Genomic DNA, 6,000 nt, shown 5'->3' with positions numbered 1-6,000 from the left:
CCCCTTGTGTCTGCTGTGATGCCCTCAAGCGCCCATCCAACTCCGGGTAGGCCACCGCCAGGATCCTGAACATCAGGGGGGTCATGGTTCGACGGGCACCCCTCCCATGTTAGGAGGCCATCCCCAGCTGAGCCTCCGCCGTCTTCTTGCTCCAGCGGCGAATGTCCTCCCATCTTTTCCGGCAGTGGGTGCTCCGTCTGTGGTGGACCCCCAGGGTCCGGATGTCCTTGGCGATGGCACGCCAAATATCCTTCTTCTGGTGGGCGCTGACCTACATGAAATGTACAGGGGAAGAAGAGAAGTCATTACCAACTGCGCCGTCAAAGTGAGTGGCCCCCATCCGTACCATGTGGCACATGCACCCACCGTCTTTCATGCATGCAGAACTCTGCCCCCTTACTACTTACAACCAGCCCTCTCCACACAGGCATAGCCCATACAACATGCTCCCTGTGTACTTACCTGTTGGTCTGGAGGACCGTAGAGTAGCGTGTACTTGGGGAGGACCCCATCGACAAGCTTCTCCAACTCCTCCGATGTGAAGGCAGGGGCCCTTTTCCCAGACGCACGAGCCATTGTCTCTTCCAGACCGAGGTCATAGCAACACTTGCAGTGTAGGTCCTCTCCTGTCGAAGATCAGGTATCAAGTGATTATACAGATAGAAAATGGCGGTCACGTCCGCGGCGGTCATGGCCGCGGCGGTGCGTACCATCACCGCTGGCGTACATCGTCATTGGCTCCTGGGACCCATAGGGTCCAATGTTAACCAATGCAGCATTGCGCCGCGGTCTTCGACCGCCTACTGCGACGTGTACAACGCCAGCGCAGTTACCTCACATCCCATTGTCCCACTTTAGAGGTCAGGCAGCCGCCATTTCAGGGGCCCACATGGCCTAATTTCCAAATGCATCACACAGACCTAGGCCTAGTCTCACCACACATACAGGCCACATTTTGTGTATTATTGGTGTTCTGTGTAGACTGTGGGTACATACCTCTGAGTTGTTTGACTCTGTGGTCGCTGTTGTCCTTCATAGGCATCGTCCACTGGGACATGTGAGGAGATGGCGGAATCCTCCGGTGTACCGACCGCTGGTGGATCTGTCGACAATGGAGGAAAGAAATTTGATAATCACCTACAGGTTTGACCGTGCCACAATCCAGGAACTGTGTACACAGTTGGAGCCTGACCTGATGTCAGCAATCCGCCATCCCACAGGAATCCCCCCTCAAGTGCAGGTGCTGTCAGCACTCCATTTCCTTGCAAGTGGGTCTTTTCAAACAACTGTGTCCATGGCATCAGGGATGTTCCAGCCTATGTTTTCCAACGTGTTGTCCAGAGTGTTGTCTGCCCTGCTGAAACACATGCGGAGCTACATTGTTTTCCCTCAGGTGGAGGATTTGCCTACAGTGAAAGGTGACTTCTATGCCCTTGGATATATCCCCAACATCATAGGTGCCATTGATGGGACCCATGTGGCTTTGGTCCCCCCCCACAGGAGTGAACAGGTGTACAGAAACCGGAAGAGTTATCATTCCAAGAATGTACAGATGGTATGTTTGGCAGACCAGTACATCTCCCATGTGAATGCCATGTCCCTGGCTCAGTGCATGACGCCTACATCCTGCGGAATAGCAGCATCCCCTATGTGATGGGTCAACTCCAGAGGCACTGTGTGTGGCTATTAGGTGACTCAGGTTACCCCAACCTGTCATTGCTACTGACCCCAGTGAGGAATCCCAGGACAAGGGCAGAGGAACGCTACAATGAGGCCCATGGGCGAACTAAGAGGGTGATCGAGCGGACCTTCGGCCTCCTGTAGGCCAGGTTCAGGTGTCTGCATATGACAGGTGGATCCCTATTCTACTCACCAAAGAAGGTGTGCCAGATCATCGTGGCCTGCTGTATGCTTCACAACTTGGCTTTGCGACGCCAGGTGCCTTTTCTGCAGGAGGATGGTCCAGATGGCAGTGTTGTTGCAGCTGTGGAGCCTGTTGACAGTGATGAGGAGGAAGCAGAGGAAGAAGACATGCAGAACAGGGACTCAGTTATCCAGCAATATTTCCAGTGAAACACAGGTGAGAATACATTCCTGCCTACTACATGTACTTTTACACTTCTACCTCTATCCTGTATATCGTTTTCACCCAGTTTATGGTCACTGAGTTGTCACTTCCCCTTACGGATTCACAGGTGTGGGTCCCACTGTGTCTCATCTGCTTAGATTTCTCATGGACTAGAGCTGTGTGACATAGGTATGTTGACATTACTATTTCAAGATCATTTTGTCACTGTAATTGCAAATACACTATTTCGAAATCACAGACAGACTCCAGATCTTTTGGTGCTTTAGGTGTGTTTATTTAAATACAAAATATTGGAGGGGTAAGTTAAATGGTGAGGGGTGATGGCGGAGGAGTGTCCATGGCAGAGTCCAGTCTATTAGTCTCACAGGTGCATTGCCCATATGGGCATAGGAAGTGGAGCTGGGGCAGTTTCAATATGGACAGGGTGACAAAGTGGGACAGTGGGATGACAATCGGGGTGGTCTCATTTCTTGGCGGGGGTCTTGGCATCGTGCTCTGTCTTGTTCCTGGATCTCAGGGAATGTTTGCGGTGTGGTTCTCCGTCTGCAGGGGGTGGGGTGCTGGAGTGGTGGTCCTCTGGCGGTGCCTCCTGTCCACTAGCGCCGGCGGAGGTGGTGGGCAGTTCATCGTCCATGCTAGTGTCAGGGGCCCCTTGTAGTGCCACAGTGTCCCTCCTGGTGTTGAGTACTTCCTTCAACACCCCTACGATGGTGCCCAGGGTGGAGCTGATGGTTCTGAGTTCCTCCCTGAACCCCAAATACTGTTCCTCCTGCATCCGCTGGGTCTCCTGAAACATGGCCAGTACCGTTGCCATCGTCTCCTGGGAGTGGTGGTAGGCTCCCATGAAGGAGGAGAGGGCCTCGTGGAGAGTGGGTTCCCTGGGCCTGTCCGCCCCCTGTCGCACAGCAGCCCTCCCAGTTCCCCTGTGTTCCTGGGCCTCCATCCCCTGGACCGTTTGCCCACTGCCACTGCCCCCAGGTCCATTTTTGTCTGGGCCACCTTAGTATGAGGGGGCCTGTTGCGCCCTCTATCCCTGGGGAAGCTCAGCTGGGCCAATGCACCCCAGGGAGAGAGCACCCCGGTCCCACCGCACCGTCAAATTATATAGGCAGGCACACCAAGGGTCCGATGACCCAGGGCCCCCCGTCGCCAGGTCCACTGATCAACACTCACCAGGGCAGAAGCATGACCCCCCCCGGACTGGGGAGCACTCCCAGCACCACGCCTCCTTCACGGCCCCTAACACCGTCCTCCACCTGCTGGACTTAAGTGGAATACATTTCTGGGGAACTGCATGGAAGGCATCAAAGTTCTTGACACTAATTACTATCTAGCTTTCCATCAGACCTCCGGATTTGTACTTAGCCATGTTATTTCCCATCCATGATATGTCTAGGTGATCCACGAATGCTCCCTCAGAACCAAGCTGCAGATTATTGGGAAATGTCACTAGCAGGACTCAAAGAAAGCAAGCTGCATTGCATTAGATCCAAGGTATATTTCTGCCCCAACTTTTACTCCAGAGAATCAGGAGTCAACCATCCCGGCATGAGCCAGCCCACTAGACGCCCTTCATTGTCCCTCCAGCTGCAGTCGTTGTGTTGTAGACAAAGCAGGCAGCCCCCAGCACGCGAAGTCCGTGGCACAACTGAATGTCACCTTCAATAGGGGGGGGGGGGAGGATCAGGGAGCCAGCGAGCCCCCATGCCCAGTGGGCCTCCACCACCTTGCACTCATCAGCACCTGATCTCCTCGCCCTCTTGCTCCCCCCCAGAACAGCACCAACCTGCAGTCCAGGGGGCCTCACCCCACCGCAGGCCTCGATGCGCCTTGCCGCCACCCTCAAACCACCAAAGCAGCCGCACGGCACTCCCCTCCACCTGGCCCCGGCATTTCAAACACAGCCAGGTGCCACTCACAGCCATGGGCTGGTCGTCAATGCCGCTGCCCTCTTCAACAGCAAGGCGGCCGGCCTGCCACCGAGCCTCACCCTCCTCCAGGCCCAGTTGTTCCCGATCCATCAGGCCGAGGCCCCGCCAGGCTGGTGCAGTGCGCCTCAACTGCAGCTCCCTTTCGGTCGACCCTCCTCTCCCCGGTGGCTATGGTGGATTCCCCCTGATGCCGGGTGCCTTTCCTGTCAGTTTGGCCCAGCGGGGACGTTCTGCTGTCAGGCAGGATCACTTGCTGGATCCGAGGAGTGGGAGCTCCTTAAAAATGCGGCCGCCATGATGGTTCACTTGGCTACGGCCCCGGCTTTTGCCATTTTTACAGCTCAGCGTGCATTGCACTTGCTAATCCTATGCGTAAAGACTTTGCTGTAAAGATGGCAAAGTCCTTTGTCACTTTCCTGTTTGGCATGGATGGCACTGTGCTAATCTATGCTTAAAAACTCTGCCAGAAAAACACATGTTTAAGGTGAGCAGATTCAGAGTGTCGTTGTGTTGTAGGGTGATCCTTATAACAGAGCTGCTCTTCACCTAAACTTGGGAACTACCCAGAGTATCAGCTTCCTTTTTGCATAATTTATGCAGCACTGTAATATGATATTTATTCCCATTTTTGTGTGCGGACAGGTGAAGCCTCAAGTGGGTCATGCTGCTCCTTCCTCAATATTGGTGAAAAACACGATGGTATACTCTGAATAGCTCCATACATAGTTGATGCCACGACATTTACGTGTATTCGTTTTAACATAAGGTATTTAACAAAAAACAGGTTTCATGGGGGTAACACAATTTGTATAATATGGTAAAATCACATTGAAGATGCCTCCTGACTGTTGTTTTTGCTGTGTAAAGCAATCGTTATTGTGGTTTTCTAATCCCAGTTATGCTGTACTTTGGGAATAAACTCCAGTTTGGCCTGCGTGCTATAGTAATAAATGTATGAATATGCGTTTATTAGTAAGCTTTCTTTAATTAGCATGTTATTGGGCCACATTCATCTTCTGTGTCATGGCCTAAATGCATTATGCAAAAGCTTTGAAAATAAATGTGACCCAATACCCCATGTTATTTAGAGCAGCAGATGCCATTAAACGAATATTCACACGTTTACTATTGTTGCCAAAATGAGTGCACCTGGAGGACAAAGCCAGCCCAGAATCCTCGAGGAGACGTGCTGGTGCGCGAGGAGGGGAGGACGAGGATGCTGGCAGCTCTGCAACATTTTCTGCTGATGAAAGCTTCCCTTTTCAGCCAGTGTGCTCTGGTAGAAGTGTGCTGCGCTGCAGAATACAATAGGCTGCTGTCAGCAGCGGCAGGGTCATTTATTATGTCCCCGATAATCTCTGGGGACGTGGGAGCAGAAACTGCCAGACATGCACAAAGGCACTTCCAGCACACATGCAGTAAAAAAACAACTTAGAGTAAGTGCCCCATGGAAGCACAAAATAATCCTTCTATGGAAAAAGTAACCGTTCCAGGGATACGCTCCAGAGGACTAGAAAATAACTTTCATATAAATACACACAGTAGATGTTCTAAGGACATACTGCCTTTTAAGGAGGTTACAAAGCAACTCTTACAAGATTACACAGTAACTGTACCGAGGGCACACGGTGAAACAGGTACACAAAACAACTTCTACATGAAGACACACAAGTAAAAGTGCGTCATTTTTTTTACGCTACTGTGGCGTTAGAGGGGGAAAAACGCTGCGCCATATTTACAAAGTAAACAATCAAACTCTTATATGGATACCTACAGTAATTGTTTAAAAGATGCACAAAAAAACCTCTAACACAACTACAAAAAATAGAATTGCTCCAGAGATACACAAATTAACGATTCAGGTCTTCCAAACAAATCAAGTAACTGTTTAAAATGTACACAAGGTAATTCTTTTAGGATGTACTAAGTAACTGCCTAAGAGTTGCACAAAGTAACTATTCCAGAGCTGCACACAGCAGC

This window comes from Pleurodeles waltl, chromosome 6, assembly GCF_031143425.1.
Source record: "Pleurodeles waltl isolate 20211129_DDA chromosome 6, aPleWal1.hap1.20221129, whole genome shotgun sequence".
NCBI lineage: Eukaryota > Metazoa > Chordata > Amphibia > Caudata > Salamandridae > Pleurodeles > Pleurodeles waltl.
Note: the sequence above shows the minus strand (reverse complement) of the source record.